The sequence below is a fragment of the Protopterus annectens genome, chromosome 2.part0 (genome assembly GCF_019279795.1).
Source record: "Protopterus annectens isolate FY-2018-M chromosome 2.part0, PAN1.0, whole genome shotgun sequence".
NCBI classification, from domain to species: domain Eukaryota; kingdom Metazoa; phylum Chordata; order Ceratodontiformes; family Protopteridae; genus Protopterus; species Protopterus annectens.
Window position 1 is genome coordinate 1,242,840,122 of NC_056728.1, and position 15,722 is coordinate 1,242,855,843.

At 38.6% G+C, this 15,722-nt stretch overlaps 1 protein-coding gene across 4 annotated transcripts in view; it reads right to left on the reverse strand.

The window, feature by feature from the left end:
- The window catches only part of TEC (tec protein tyrosine kinase), a 1,312,802-nt gene that overhangs the window by 493,526 nt on the left and 803,554 nt on the right, over positions 1–15,722 (reverse strand). The gene's annotated exons all lie outside the window — the stretch shown is intronic.

Genomic DNA, 15,722 nt, shown 5'->3' on the forward strand with positions numbered 1-15,722 from the left:
CATTTATTTATGCAGTGAACATTAAGCGATCCTTTGAACTAGACAGTCATCTATGTCAGATATGTTACAACTATAATACCTGTCAGGTTTTGGGAGTTACCCACATATTTAATCCCAAATAGCCAGCTTTGATCCCAAAAGCAAAATGGAAAGGATAAAAATTACATGTCAGGAGTGAGTAAACCCTGCATAACTCCTGATCGTGGCAGGTGTTACAGCTATTAACTATACCACTTGTTTAAGGACATACCAACAGAAATTTGAAAGCTGCTTTGTTACATTAATGCTTTAGGTGTCGACTATGCTCCATGAAAAGCATTTGTATTATGCTGATTGATTTCTTAGTGAAAAAAATAATTTCCTTGATTTGAACCATGGCTTCAACATGACTTCTGTAGTAATCTCCTTAGACAAATCAACTTACCATTTCAAATTAAAATCATTCAAAAAGTACAGTTTTGTACCTACCATAAATGTAGATGTTCGAGTGTATACCCTGCTGCAGTCATCACACTTGGGTTATCCTGCCATCAGGCGGTCCCGCAGTCGGCCCGAATTCCAAAGTCTTGGTCCGGCGTCGGTTGCTGTCGCTTCTTCCCTGACGTCAGTGTGCCAGGGGTATATAAGAGGCATCCAATGCCATTTTCTTCAGTTTTTCTTTCCCCAGATGTCAGGTGTCCCCCCCCCCCCCGCAAAAGATGGTCAGTAGATAGTACCAATAACAAAAGTTTAGCACAAACAAAACATCCCTCCAGCTATAAGAAAATACACCAGAAAGGTTGTATCAGATTTTAAGGTATTGAAAGGTTTCAGTTAGGTCAGAGGGGATGGAGGGAGGGTAACCTGGACTGCAGCAGGGTATACACTCGAACATCTACATTTACGGTAGGTACAAAACTGTACTATGTTCATCGTGTTACCCTGCTGCAGTCATCACACTTGGGTTGAATCCCAAAGATAAGGATGGGAGGTGGAGTCAAACAGGGTTAAAGGAGGCTAGAAGGCCCTGCAAAACTGAAGTGGCGAAGCCAGCTCTAGACTTAGAGTAAAGTGGTAAGTGATAGTGTTTGGTGAAGGTGTGCACTGAACTCCAAGTTGCAGCTTCCAGAATATCCTTGGTTGGCACCCCCCTGAGGAAGGCTGTAGATGTAGCTGCTGCCCTGGTGGAGTGGGGCCTTATGCTAGCAGGGACTGGTTTTCCATGATGGGTGTAGCAAAAACGTATGCAATGTCCTATCCATTTGGAAATGGTCTGTTTTGAGACAGCCTTTCCTAGTGATGCTGTAGCATAGGATACAAAAAGCTGCTCAGATTTTCTGAAAACCTTAGTTTTATCCAAGTAGTAATGTAGTTGCTTGTGGATGTCCAAGGAGTGCAGGAGTCTTTCTCCTTTGTTCTGTGGATTTGGGAAGAAGGTGGGTAAATGGATGGTTTGATTTAGAGCCACACTGGATACCATCTTTGGCATAAAGGAGGGGTTAGTTCGTAGAAAAACTCTATCTTGATGAAAAATGAGGAAAGGCTCTACTGCCATTAGTGCCTGTAGCTCTGAGACTCTTCTGGCTGAAATAATTGCTAGCAGCAGGGCAGTCTTCCATGATATAAAATTTAAATCAGCTGAAAAAGCTGGCTCAAATGGTGGCAGCGTAAGTTTTTCCAGAACAAAGTTGAGGTCCCAAGTTGGTGTTGGTGCTCTCCTGGGAGGCCTAATGTTTTTGGCCCCTCTGAGGTACTGCCTTAGAAGTGGATGTGAAAATAAGGGAGGATCCGTGTTGTAGTGAGCTGAAATAGCTGAGGCGTGGATTTTAATAGATGAAAAAGAAAGTCCTTTGTGTAACATCTCAGTTAAATATTGTAGAATCTGAGGTATGTCCTGCTGAAGGGTATTTTGGCCTTTAGCTTGGTTCCAGGCGCAAAATCTTTTCCATTTGTCTGAGTAGGCTTTCCTGGTGCTGGGCCTCCTGGCCTCCAGAATGACATCCATAACAGCTTGTGAAAGAGGAGCTGTCTGGTTGCTTAGGTGATTTGCCATGCAGCCAAATTTAAAGTCTTGAGCTGGTTGTGTAGAATCTGATTGTCTCGCTGGGTGAGCAGGTGAGGAATTTGTGGTAAAATCCATGGTGGGCCCTGGGCTATGTTCCTTAGTAGTGGGTACCAGTGCTGGCATGGCCAGTCTGGGGCAATGAGTATCATTTGGGCTCTCTCCATCCTGACTTTCAGCAGCACCTTTGTGAGAAGGGACAATGGAGGAAAGGCATATACTGTCAGCATTTTCCAACTGAATGAGAGTGCGCCCACTTTCCAAGCTTGATGGTGGAATGTCCTGGTGCAAAATTTTGATAGCTGATAGTTTTGGGGGTTGGCAAACAGATCTATGTCTGGGCGTTCCCATTTTTGAGTTATCATTACAAATACTTGTGGATCCAGTTTCCACTCATGGGGATCCATGATGTTTCTGCTTAGGTCGTCTGCCAATGTGTTCTTTTTTCCTGACAGGAATTGAGCTTGTAAATGAACTTGGTAAACCAGTGCTGTGTTCCACAAGGTCTTTGCTTGCCTGCATAGAGGGTAGGAGTGTGTACTCCCTTGTTTGTTTATGTACCACATTACTGTGGTGTTGTCTGTCCTTATTATAAGCTGCTCTGGATGTAAGAGGTCCTTGAAGGCTGTCACAGCATTCTGTACAGCTAGCATTTCTTTTTGATTGATGTGCAGATTTCTTTAATCTGCAGTCCATATGCCTTGAACGCACTGTCCTGCTATGTGTGTCCCCCAGGCATAGTCCGATGCATCTGTTGTCATAGTTTGCCTGGCTGGGGGTAAGGTGAAAGGCTGACCCTTGTTGAGGTGACATGCCCGTGACCACCACAGAAACTCCTGTTGAAGGCAGGGAATGAGAGTTATCATTGTTTCCAAGCTGTGGCTGTGTTGAGTCCATATGCTTTTCAGGTACCATTGTAATTTCTTCATATGCAGTTTTGCAAATGGTATTAGTAGTACGCAAGATGCCATGAAGCCCAAGGCCTGCAGAATTTTTCTTGCAGGGAGTTGGGTCTTTGTTGTCATTATTTTGAAATATTGAGTTAGTTGTAGTTGTTTGTCTGGCGTCAGATAAGCCATCTGGGCCGCTGTATTCAAGCTGGCACCCAGGAATGTCATATTTTGTGAGGGCACTAGTTTTGATTTCTTTTTGTTTACTGTGTACCCTAGGCAACTTAGAAGGTGTTTTACAAAAGCCAGATGTTGTAAGAGAATGTCCTTGCTTTCTGCTTGGATGAGGCAGTCGTCCAGGTATGGGTATATTTGAATTCCTCTTTGTCTGCAGTATGCAATTACTGGTGCCAGGCATTTTGTAAAGACACTGGGCACAGCAGATAAGCCAAAGGGCAGTGCAGAGACTTGGTAATGGGTTGAACCTGCAATGAAACAGAGGTATCTTCTGCAATTTTGTCTGATAGGGACATGCAGGTATGCCTCCTTGAGGTCCAACGTTACTAGCCAAGCTTTCTTGCCCAACATGGGAAGAAGCTGCTGTAGTGTTAGCATTTTGAATTTGTGTACTTGCAAGAAGGTGTTTAGAATCGAAAGGTCCAGAATGGGTCTCCAAGCATTGTCCTTTCTGGGAACTAGAAAGAGCCTCGAGTAAAATCCATGGTCTTGCTCCTGTGTAGGTACCAGTTGAATGGCTCTCATGTCCATGAGAGCTGTAATTTGTTTTTGTGCCTCTGCCCATTGATGTTGTGGCAGGTTTGGCATTCCTTTTATCCTTGGCAAGGTGTGGAAATGGAATCTGTATCCTTGTGAGATAATGTCTAGGACCCATTTGTCCTTTGTGATGATGCGCCAGTTGTCTGCAAAAAGTGCTAATTTTCCTCCCAATGGAGCTGCCAAGAGAGGTTTGCTTGGCAGTTTGAGGTTTAAGTCATTGTGTTTGTCTTCTAGTAGTTTAGGACTTGTCTTCTCCTACATTCTGTGTTGCAGTGCCCCATTGATGAGGTTTGTAAGAGATTTGTGTTTGATCTCTGCCCCTTGGGCGCCTGTATTTACCCCTCTGTGGTCTGTCAGAAGCTGGAAAGGACCAATTTTTTGTTGGCCAATTTCTGCTGAAGCGTGGGGGTTGTACCTGTAAGAAATCTTTGACCGTCTGCATAGATTTTGCCTTATCCTCCATTTTCTTTAAAACCTCTTCTGCTTTAACTCCAAATAAGACATCCTGCTGTAAGGGTGCATCTAGTAACTTTGCTTTAACATGACCAGGCAGAGTTTGTTCCTTTAACCAAGCATGCCTACGTATAACAGACCCAGTAACAGCTGCTCTACAGGAAGCTTCCAAGGAATCAAATCCACATTGTAAAGTATGTTTGCCCACCTGCTCAGCTGCATGCAACAGATCCTGCATTTCCTTGAATTCAGACTGTTGAGGGTGCATGCTCATCTTTTGTTTTATTTGAGACATTAGGAATTGCTGGTATTTCAGCATGTCAAATTGACAATTTAGTGCTCTCATAGCTAGAGTAGCTGAGGTGTAAACCTTCTTCCCCCACCTATCTAGTGCTCTGGAGTCCCTTTCAGAGGGTATAGGATTTTTAGCCATAGAAGCCTTAGCCCCTTTGGGACCCTGGGAGATTGTCTCTAGGTCAGCAACAGGGCTTTTGTAAAGGAACTGGTGTGAGTCAGGCACTCTGTAATATCTGTCTGGTTTGGCTGGAGCAGGAGGCAGAGAATCTGGATTTAGACTAGATTCTAGGTAGACATCATCCACAATGTCTAAAACTGGAGGGATAGCAAGTGGTCTGTGCTGGGGGAGTAAGAGAAACTCTCGGAGCCTTTTCTTTGAGTTGGAGTAGTCCTGACCTTCCCAGTGGAAATGTTCGCTCATGGTATGTAAGGTTTCCCCAAAGGAGTAGTCCTCAGGGGGAGAAGCTGAGAGAACGGAATCTTCAGCATCAGAATCTTCATAAGGAGGAAAGGAGTAATCCTGTTCCTCACAGGAGCCTGAGGAAATAGACACTTGATCAGAGGAGGCATAATCCTCCTCTTGTCTAGGCCTTTTGTCTGGGGGGGGGGGGGTGGGAACCACTGATTAAAGAAATCAAATCTTCAGCCATTTTAAGCATCTGTTTCTTAGGCATGGGGCCTTGAACTGGAGACTGATGTGCAGTCTTTTTTGGTTTTAGAGGAGTCTTAAGCTTAGCATAAGATTTTATGGTGAGAGTAGTCGGTCTGAAGACACCTTCTGTTACCAAAGGTGTTTCCACAGCACCGGCTTCTCCTTCTGCAATGTTGTTGGTAAGGCCTAAAGAAAATGGCTGCGTCGGCCTAGAACTCTCTGCCTGAGAATCCAAAGCGGTCTGGGGCTGCAATTCTGCGGTCGCCAGGGGCTGCGTAGGCGCCTCACTGAAAACCGGAGAACCGGCGACCAGCACAGGCGAGGCCTCGGAGTCTGGCTTGGATCTACGCTGCCTGTCTTTATCTTTGCGTTTTTTATGCACGCCAATAGTCGGTTGCTCCGACGGCTCCGACGGCATAGTGTAATTAAATTTCCTACCGAAGTAGTGTTGTGCGAAATCAAAGCGTCGCTTTATAGTTTGCTTACTGAAACTAGCACAAAACCGACAACCAGTGACGTTGTGGTCTGTGCCTAGGCAAGGTATACGATAAGAATGAAAGTCCTTATGAGGTAAGCGCACGAGCTGATCGTAACAAATATTAGGCACCCCCCAACCCTAAGCACTGTTAAGGGAGGGTCCTGCAGTATGTCCCCAAGACCTGCAAGTACTATCTAGAAAATAACAGCATCAGACTTTAGAACAGCTTAATTTCTGCCAGCTGTCTGTGGCAGTAATCCTTACTGACATAACATGTGTTAAGCTTTCTGTTTGATACCATTCGCTATGTGTTTTACAGCTTTAAAAGCTGGCAAAGCAGTTTGCATTTTTTTTCTGTAACTAGTAGTACATGGAGCAAATAAAGCTCCATACACTGCAAAGAATTATGAGTGGGTCTCTGATCACAATCTTCCAATATGTGCTCACAATATGGATGCTGAGTCACCTCTTAAGCTTCACTCTCGAGTCAAATTTCTTGGCATCCATGTCTCGAACACATAATAACATAGCTACAGTCTGAGACCTGATCATAATTCTCTATATTGTGAATTACTACTGCTGACAAATTGATGAAATCCATATTCTATCCTCTAGAACAGCATGTGTGATTATGGCTAAACTAAACAATTGCAATATCTTGATTAATTTTATTTTAATGGCCGAATTTAAAAGTAATTTAATTTAATAATTGAATAAAATAGCACAAGCGTGTTCAGTTTAGCAGAATTATGAAGAAGAAAAAAAAAAGCATTCCTTAATGGCACACAAGAATTTGATATTCTTCGCAGAGTATTATTTAACCAGTGTATTATTTGCAGTTCCATGCAATAAAAATGTAATCAGGGTTTATCAAAGACATTTTTCACTTAGTGAATGTGATAACATACCAATAAGATAAAATTAGTGAATGAGCTTCATATCTGTAGGTGAATACCAAGATGTCAGATTCACTGCAAACTTTAAGAACATCTCTAAACCGGAGCTCTAAAACAACACTGCTATGTGTCTGCTGTAGTGCAAGTCCAGGGAATTCAAGCAGACCTCCCTTTCCATATGATTTTCTTCCAGAACATCAAAATGTATTGTACCAGCTATGCTATGATGGTACAAGGCCACTGGTTATTTGAAAACGTAATTTTTGCCAGTTAGAGAGATACAAAGAAAAGGCCAATTATTAAACTATTTTAGGTTTCTGGAATGTATATCAGACTCATCTGTTTATGGTTTTTATTAAATTGTTGTGATAAGTCCAGTCAAAAAATGTAAATTTTCAACTTGTTCAGCTTATGTGTTTAATGTAGAATAATCAATCATAGTTATTGTTGTAGTTTTTCATAGCTATAGCTCATAAACAGTTGGAGATTTAATAGGGCAGCTAAACCTTTTCTGTGTCTCAAGTTTCAGAGGTAAGTCTTCTGCAGACATTATATATTTTGATTTTAACAAGTTAGTAAACCCTACTGACACCTACAATTTCTGCAGGATCATCTGAGTGAAACTTCTAGGCATCTAATGTTACATATTAACATTCACATTCATAATTCCAAAACCATGCTAAGTGCAAGCTATTGAAATTTTTCATCGAGCCGAGTGTGCCTCCAGGCATTTCTGCAGTTAACTCCTACTGCACCTTTAGACGTCAAATATTGCTTGTTCATATTTGCATTAATAACTCCAAAACCATGCTACATACAATCTACCAGAATATTTTTTCTTGAAGCATACTTGATGGCAAACACAATTGTACTTATATTTCATTTCTGTCAATGAGTATTTGTTAGAATTTTAAGGTGACACCTTTATTTTTTAAAGTCTCAAGCCACACCCACTAGGAGTTAAAGGTATACACTCAAAAGATCTGTACTGGGGGAATGAGTTAAAGTTTACATGATGGACAATACAACTGCATTGATACTTGACCTCTGCCTAGTGCAGCGAAATAAATGATAAATGTTTTTCATATACTATTTATTTATATTGTGATAATTTTCATATTTTTGAATATCTTACCAACCAAGTGTCACTAACAGAACTGCTAAGCCTCATATGAAAAGTCACAGCTGGCTGGACAAAGTGCTTCTGAGAGTATGGGTGTAGCTTGAGTGATTTTTGAGATATTATAAGTTTAGAACAGCAATATCAATGACCACCTCACCGTAGACAAAAGAAACACACTGGATCAGCACCATAACTGCTTGTTTATTGATTAACAGCAATTTGGTACCTTGGCAATTCGCCTTCAAGGATCACAGTCAAATAATATCCAGCCATTTTTATATTCACAGAAACAGCAGGCTATCAATGAATGCGGCAATCAAATAAAGAATTAGGTGTTAAAGGCATAGTATTACCGACCTTACAAACACAAGTGCATCACTAAAATTTGATACCACTGACTGGTGCCATTATATATAAAACCCATATACATAAATAAATAAATATGTGTATATGTTATATATATTTTATAATATATATTTTTTTAGCATCTCACTTTTTCACTAAATACAAAATATCTTTACATAAATGTAATCATTTATTTCCTGATTAAGACCTAAGGGAGATAAGTCTTATATTTAAGAATCAACTTTGTTTCCAATTCCAACAATTTAGCTATATAATCGCCCCCAACCAGGTAAGAAGGGTTTAGCAAGTACAGAATAAAAAGCCCAGCATCATTTGCATCAAGCACATCATTAAAATGCTTAGCTACAGGACTTAAAATATTACGATTCCTCACATCTCTTATATGTTCAAGAATATGAACCTTTACACACTGGTTTGACCCACAAACCATTTCAGTCTAGGACAATTACAACCTAAAATGTACACGACCCCAGCTGAATTACAGTTAAAATAGTGCTTACAGTTAAATTTCTTCTCATTAATGACATGGCCTAATAAATTTCTAACCCTCGGACACACACTACAATGACCATATGGAAACATTCCACACATCAAGCCTGTGTTGACTCTGGATTCAAAATTATAATTCAAAATCTCTTTCAAATTCTTACCCCTACAAAAAGAAAAAGTAACAAACTTTGGAAAAAGATAACCAATGTTTTCATCCTCAGACATCAAATACCAAAGCCTTTTCACAATATCAACTAAGATATGTGAAAAGGATGAAAACCTAGTGACAAAATAAATCTTCTCACCACCAACCGGAGAGTCCAACCTTTCTCCCAGGTTGCTACCCTTACATGCCTTTAATGTACAACCTTTAAGTACACATTGCTTAGCAACCTGAATTTGTTCCTCCCCATACCCTCTACTCTTTAATCTGAACTCAACTTTATCTAACTCAGATAACTTTAAGTTAACATAACTGGTATGGTCAAAAATTCTTTTGAATTCCCCATAAGGTAAATAATCCAAACAAAACAACATCCAAAAAGGTTATACTTTTGACATTCAACTCATATAAAAATTTAAGACCATAATCATTATTATTAAACACTTCAAAAATTTCAATAAATTTACTTGATTCACCTTTACATATCATAATAAGATCATCTATGTATCGATTATAAAGTATCATCCTATTCCTAAAAAACGGGGTGGAGTACATAAATTTTTTCTCAAATTGTCCCATATAGAGCACAGCATAGGTGGGGGCAAAGGCAGCTCCCATTGCTTATAAGTTTATTCACACAAAATTTAACATTTATTGAATCACGCAGATGATTCTACTATCATCTCCTCTGCTAGCAACTTCTCAAATCTCCTAAAGATAACACAAGACACCTTTACATCTATTGAAACTTGGCTAAACAACGCACAACTTCTACTTAATCCAAAAAAATCTAAACTCTTACTATTCTCAACTAAAGCTCCAACTCACAACTTTAACAAATATTCACAAAACAATACTGTAACTGAATTACTGAAAACAGGAAAACTACTAGGCGTCACTATCGATGACAAACTTTTCTTCTACCAGCATATCCAAAATTCAATACAAAAACTCATTTTAAACTCGGATAAGCCCACAAAGATAAAACTGGCAAACAATCTACTCTTCCCCTCCCTCCTCTGTGGAAGCCCCATCTTCACTAATCTCCACACAGCACTTATGAATAAACTACAGTTATGCTACTATAAAATACCAAAGTTTGCCACTCAAATTCCAAATCACACACACCACTGCTTAGCCATTAAAGAAATTAACTAGATATAATTTTCCCACTAATCTATAATTCAAAAACCTGTCCTTCTCTTCAGACTATTCTACAAACCTACACCCCAACTGAATCTTCGATCCACCAATAAGCAGCTCTTAAGTATATCCAAACCCAATAAACGTGCTGGACATAGACTTTATTCCTATACCATAGCCAAATTATGGAAAGCCCTACCTTCCTCTATCACACAGCTGGACACTATAGAATCCTTCAAATCTGCTCTAAGATGCCACTACCTCAATAATCATATATGTCCCTGTAATCCCATGACTTGAGCCACCTTAAACTATGTCAATCTACATCTTTTTCCTCCTTTCCACATCTCTAATTATACTATACATTTCTTTACTCCCATTTCTACCTCTTATTCTGTCTAAGGATGATATGAAAACATGTATCCACTGTGAAATTCCTTTAGCCATTATCTATTTAATTTTTGCCAGTTTATTACATATTATTATATAATCACAATAAGCTTGTCGCTACTGTTGAATACTATTTCTGTATTAAATTCTGTAGTTGCATTTGTATGTGAAGCTTTTCTCCCTGGGCCTCCACTGAAAATGGGTTTCTGACCCAGTGGACTTTCCTGGTCATAAAATGTCAATAAATAATTATGAGTTATAAAATACAATTTAAGGTCTACTATCTAATGAATGTGACCATTACACTTTGTACTGAACATTTTACCATTTACACTTCTTTAATAATGCATATGGTTCTAAAACTATGCATATTTATTTTTTGAACTGTGAGGAGGAAGGATATAACTTGATTTTTTTCAGAAATCTCAAAATGCTTATACAGTAACATCTGGAATACTTTATGTAAGGCTATTCAACAGCTGCACTGCAGAAAAGGAACATACTGAATTATGGAGACTCGCCAAAGAATAAGTTCATTTATCAGCAGGATGTACTGTGCCCTGCCTAAGAAGAGTTTGAGATAAAATGGTAAAAATAAAACATCCATTGAATCAACAGCTTTAAAAGCATTTGTTAAAATACTGTTTGCATCTTAATTTTGGTTGTGATTGTAGTTTTTTAAATAATGAATAACTACTTGGGCTATAAGATTTGCTACAGTATTCATGTTACTTCCAGGAATAATTCTAAAATGAAGGAAAGAAATAGTATGAGACAGAGTTTTTAGTATGTTATCTGCTGATTTTGCTCTTTTTTTTTCAGACTGAATTTAACAGTGCAATGCAGTGATAAATCTGAATGTTTAATGGTTCTTTTTCCAGTAAGGTAATTAATATCAGTTTAGCCTACATTGAGCGTTTTTTGCTTGCCCCTGGTAATGAAATGTAAATTAAATAACTGAGCAAGAAGTAATGGCACCAAGTTTATGTACTTTACAGATGTTCCCTATCATGTATGTGACCCCCTCTCCAAAGTGTGACACCTTTTAAATTTCAAAATAGGTATTATTATTAAACAAGGTTTTATTTGCATTGGGGCTGCACTTTCAATACGCCATGACCCTTCACCCCTTTTTCCAAATATATGGCCAAGGTAATTGTGACACAGGGAAAGGGGCATATTAAAAGCCCAATGTTTACAGTTACAGGGATTTGCACGTTTTACCTTTGGACTTACAACAGGCACCCCTTTACAGAATTCACTGAGAAAGGTGTCTAGTCCTAATGCTTTGTTAGCATGCCATTTAGTTATAATATTTATGATGGTATTTCCTGTAATTCCAAACAATTTTGACTGCTTAAGAATAGAGGAAGTGCTTGCTGGTAGAAATATTTTTCTTCTCTAATGTTTTGCTCTTGAGTTTAAAAAAGCTTTATAAAGGGCTTGATTATATAATATTCTACTTATTTTGTTCTGTTACAAGTTTGTCATTAAATTTTAATGCAAGGCATTTTCTTAGCTCAATGTATAGGTAAAAAAAAATTCTACCCCTGTCTGCATCTGGGCACTAGATTTGTATAAAAAAAGAAACAGCAATGCTTCTAAAGGTATTTCAGTCAACACAACACAAAACAAGTGAGTTGGTCTGCTGAGATTTCTCTTGATAAGATTATGTTAATTTTTTTTATTAACTTGTTTCTTCTCAGGTATTAAAATCTTATGCTGCTAAGAATGAACCCTGCACAAGCAGTATTATAGCAATATTTAGCTGAGACCAGGCATATTAAGGATAGCTTCAACCATCACTGATGAAACAAGGCAATAATGTGCAATCCAAAGAAAACAGCAGACGACTACACAGAACAGGGAAAAGACTACAAAGAGCTTTTCTATCTGTTTTCTTACTGACTCAATGCCAGCAATGACTTATTCAACTTCCTAAGACCAGGTCTGACATGTTCTAGTACAGGATTCCATCTGAACAGCTACCAAACCTTAGGTTTCAGTGAAGGAGTGGGGTGCCTGTTTATGACTGGCCAGCGTCTGTGGTGGCCATTGGCTGGATTTAGACTGATCATGTTTTGCAGAAGTGGAGTCCTACAGACTTCCCAGGGGTTTGCTCACCTGAGTGTTCTTTAGTGCTGAGTTGTTGACAGCACTCTTAACATGCATTCAGAAGAAAACTAAAAAGCCCTTCTTCATGTGGGTTCCACATGACACCTACTACAACTTGGGGTTCAACGGAAGATTATAGTGTCTGTTTTTGATTAGCCTGCTTCCATGGGGGCACTGTCGGGATATGACTGCATGACTTCTTCGGGACAGAGCCCTTTAGACTTAGTTACAGTTTAGACCATAAATTTAATAAAGAATTGCATAAATAGTTAAAGGGTTGCTGAGTTCAGTGTTCAGACGTCTTGGGGTGCAGACAGCATACTAAAGTGCAATCGAGGGAAGACAGCAAGAGAATACAGAAAAGGAGGAGAAAACCAAAACGCCCTTTTCCATCTGTGCTTTTACTGATTCAGCATATCAACATTCAGGGACAGGATCGGTAGTGTTCTAGCCTCCGGTGAAACCACACATTTCTACGGGAGAGCTAACTGAGCTTGGGTTTCAGTGAAGAATCACAGCGCCTGTTTTGAATTAATCAGCTTCTGTGGGAGTGCAAGTGGATTTGATTGGCCAGCTTCTATAAAACAGATCCTTACAGATTTTAAATATCAGTAGGTTTGCTCAATGTAGCACACTGCTCTGTTAAACCTTTGGGGTAACCAGCACAAAAGCCTAGTCTGCAACAGGTAAGGCATCCTATACCTCCTTACTTTACATTATGCAGCCTGTCCCAGCTCAGTTGTGCTATCCAAATATATGGTAATGAAATGTAAATTAAATAACTGAGCAAGAAGTAATGGCACCAAGTTTTGTACTTTACAGATGTTCCCTATCATGTATGTGACCCCCCCCCCCTCCAAAGTGTGACACCTTTTAAATTTCAAAATAGGTATTATTATTAAACAAGGTTTTATTTGCATTGGGGCTGCACTGTCATTATTACATACAGTGGAAACAGTTGTCTCTTTCACAGCTTATTAACTTATTGAATGCACTTTGTCTACTTGCACCACTGAAATTAGCACTGCTGGTCTTCAGACTGCAACATTAAGTAATACAAGACATTTAAGTAATATTTCACTGTTGTGCCTTGTTACTATTGCTTTGTAGTTCATTTTTTTACAATATCTAAGGTAATACCAGTGTTGCTAACACTATTTCAGGTTATTTTGCACTGTTGCCAAGTATTAACACTATGTAAAAACAAACCACATTAAATTATTATCTCAATTATTGATTGTACTTTTTAATCATTGCTGTTGTTACATTCTTGTTTTCTCATACTCCTTTGAATGCACTGACCATACATAATCTGTAGCAGGCCTGATATGAATAGATATTTTGATACAGTGCAGCAACTGTTCCATTCTTACTAAAAACTCTCCTGCTACCCCACATTAATTCAATATTTGAGAGGTATAAGTGTTTATTTTTCGGGGATAGTCTCTCACCTCAAAACATATTCAGTAAGCAGAGCATACAGTTCATAGAACAGATTATCTCCACTACACCAACTTGCTGAGATTGCTAACAGAACACTGCTTAAGCCTATCAGAGTTAAGTACTATAATGTGAACCATAGTAGTACCTGGAAGATTAGTGGGATGTGATGTAAGGAAAACGGAAATATGTGTAATGATAACTGTAGTTTAGGCATACACCAATATGACAGAGGAAACTGAAGCTTGAGGAACTTAAAAACTCTGTAGTGCATGAAGCATGGTGATTGCTCTCTGATATATGGAAAAAGACAAATCAGGTTAACCACTAAAGTGGTGCAAGACCCCAGCTTAACAACTGCTAAGCACCCCCTGCTAAAGTTCTTTAGGTTGGGTTTAGTGCCAGGCAGGAAAATCCACCAATACTGACTAGCAAATAACAGCGGTGGAACAAAATATTTGTTTTTGCCTGTTGTCCTCAGAAATAAGGTGCCCTTCCTCAAATTAACTTAGAAACTAGCTGGAATAATAGGATGTGTGTTCACCTGCAATGGATACCGACTCTGAAACTCAAATGTATGTCATTATTTGTGCGGAAGGGGAATATTTCCTTTCTCTAGGGAATGTGCCATCTCAGTTATTATATAGAATTAGCAGTAGTGTAGGGGCACAGCCCCCCGCACAGGGGGTGCATAGGTTTTGTCTGCTCGGGAGTTACTACACAGTACCTGTTAATGTTCTGGATATCAATGTTCTGATGTTGATATTTCTGACAGTGATCATTTGTTGGTCCAAAGAAAAAGAGTAACTATATAGATAGATTTATACAGATATACATGTAGCTAGATACAGATACACATAAATAGAGATATCTTTATACACACACACATACTTGTATTATCTATTATGTATTTTTGCTGCTGATAGAACTTTATATAGGTGTGCAACATTTTATTTTTATCAGAGTACACACATTTGCCATCAACAATTTAGATGCACTTTACTTGCATCAACAGTTTTGTAAACTTGCTTGTAGCATTACTTATCCAGAAATAATCATTAACTCTGCTGTATTTATGCTATTTTTATAATCACCAATTAAAATCATTCCCAATGCATGTACACAGAAAACATACAACCACCACACTCTATGAAAAATAAACAACTCAAATCTGGAAAATAAATCGTAATAAAGAAAGAAGTTAGAATGAAGTATAGATCATATCTCCTTTTCACGTCATTCAGACAAATATGTTAACATGCTGCATATGCAAAATACTCACACAGCTCCTTAAGAACAACAATGCCCACTTAATCAACCTCTTTGAAATTAAATTTGTTCAAATTAAGATGAAAAAGTCAAAAAAGAAAAAGCATGGACTGCGACTGTCCCATTAGAAAACATCATCACTAGGAAACCGCCCTGATTCTATTTAAATGAACAAAAACTAGATGAACTAAACTAATTAGCAAACTATAAAACTTAAGAACTAACTACTAATACACAGTTCTTTGTGCACTAAGCTACATTATAAAATTAAGCAACACTACTTAAAAATAAGAACTACCTCTCAACTAGACTGGAACACATTCCCAAGGCATTCCAACCTTAAAAAAAACTATGGAAACTATCCAAAATCCCTGTTCAGTAAGCAAGTTATACTATTACCACAGTCTACTAAAATCAATTGGAAGCATTAATTCACATAACAGAATATGGGAGGATCAGGTTTCTAACAGATAAAACATAATGTAAAGTAATGGTGAAAGGGGTGACTGTCCTAGCTGCAACATATTAAGGTACAAAATCAAAAACAAAAGTTGAAGTGTTCCCTGCAAGCAGTACTGGCAATGATTTAGTAACATGCGATACTGTGTTTCTGGAACTGTAACAAACACCTAAAACATCTCTTTGCTGCTATTTAGTAAAGGTGTTTGAAACAGTGTGACAATTAAGGAGATGTTTTTTTCAGTCTTTTTGCTACCGTATATTACAGGTGTTAACAGACT